We start from the raw sequence: 1,738 nt of genomic DNA on the forward strand, positions 1-1,738 counted from the left end.
CACTCCAGCCCAGGCGACAGAGCGGGACTCCGTCTCAAAAAAAAAAAAAAAAAAAAAAAAGAAGGGGCTTCCTGGGCAGAAGGCTTGGCATCTGGGCACAGATAATAAAGTATCAGGGGCCAGGCCAGGAGGTACCCTGAGTCCAGGGGTCATCTCCTGCAGCCCATGGTCCCCAGAAACCTCTGACACCTCAGTCCCATCCTGGCTCAAGGGCAGAGGCAGAGACAACATCTGTTTCTGACCACACCCAGAGGCTACTGGAGAGATCGAGAAGGAAGGTACCTGGGGAGGTAAACTGAGGCAGCCTATCTCCCTGATGGAGACAGGCTTCCCACCTATAGGTGGGAGCCGTGGAGAAGGGAAAAGATGGATCAGGAAAGACAGAGACAGAGGAGGGGAAGTGGGAAGAGGGGCAGAGGCTCTGGAGAGGCTGCCTGACCACATCCATTGTATGGACCGGAAAACTGAGGCTCACAAGATGAATCACTTACTTCCAGCTGAACCGCAGCCAGAATAAACTCTGAACATCTCACCAGTCAGGCCCTGACTCTCCAGCTCCAGGACCCCACAACCTAAGAAGAAAACCCTAGCCCACGGGTGCGGTGGCTCATGCCTGTAATCCCAGCACGTTGAGAGGCCAAGACAGGAGGATCACTTGAGCCTAGGAGTAAGAGACCAGCCTGGGAAATATGGTGAAACTCTATCTCTACAAATAATCAAATAAACTAAGCTGAGTGCGGTGGCACATGCCTGTGGTTCTAGCTACACAGGAGGCTAAGGAAGGAGAAACAGCTGATCCTAAGAGGTCGAGGCAGCAGTGTACTGTGGTCACGCCACTGCACTCCAGCCTGGGTGAGAGAACGAGACCCCATCTCAAAAGAAAAAAAACAACTCTGGCCCAAACGCTCCCAGCCTCACGTGGGCTACAACCTCTTCCCCCATCCCCCATCCATTCCCCACTAGCCACCTCAGGGCCTTTGCATTCCCTCTTCTGGCCCCTCTTTACCACCTTAGTCCAGCATTGCCTCCTCCAGGAAGCCTTCCCTCACTCCCTACTCCTCACATCCCCACTCGTCACTCTTATGGTTTCTCATAACTCTCTGTGTGATCATTAGATTAGTGTCCGCCTTCCCACCCAGCTAAGAGTCCCTCATGATCAAGAAGATCCTGACTTGTGCAAGATGGGGCCTGTTATACAGTAGGCACTCGATGCTGACTTTTTTTTTTTTGAGACAGGGTCTCACTTTGTCACCCAGGCTGGAGTCCAGTGGCATCATCTCAGCTCACTGCAACCTTGACCTCCCCAGGCTCAGGTGATTCTCCCACCTCAGCCCTCAGCCTCCCAAGTAGCTGAGACTACAGGCGTGTGCCACCAAACCTGGCTAATTTTTGTATTTTCAGTAGAGACGGGGTTTCACCAGGTTGGCCAGGCTGGCCTCGAACTCCTGAGCTTAAGCGATCAGCCCGCCTTGGCCTCCCAAAGTGCTGGGATTACAGGTGTGAGCCACCACGCCCGACCCTGATTTCTTAAATGAATGAATGAAACTGAGCTGTAAAATGGGGGCTAACATTGTCCTGACCCCGGAGCTGCTGGGAGAAGCTGAGGCATGGCTGCTCTGAGGAGCCCTGGAGTAATAGTTGTATAGCAGCCCTTGCTCAATATTTACCAGGCCAGGGCCCTGCTAAGCAAACTTGCTGAACCCATTGAGAAAAGGACTCCAAACCCCTTCGTATTTTA

The sequence above is a fragment of the Mandrillus leucophaeus genome, unplaced genomic scaffold, assembly GCF_000951045.1.
Source record: "Mandrillus leucophaeus isolate KB7577 unplaced genomic scaffold, Mleu.le_1.0 Scaffold11, whole genome shotgun sequence".
In the NCBI taxonomy this organism is placed as follows: Eukaryota; Metazoa; Chordata; class Mammalia; order Primates; family Cercopithecidae; genus Mandrillus; species Mandrillus leucophaeus.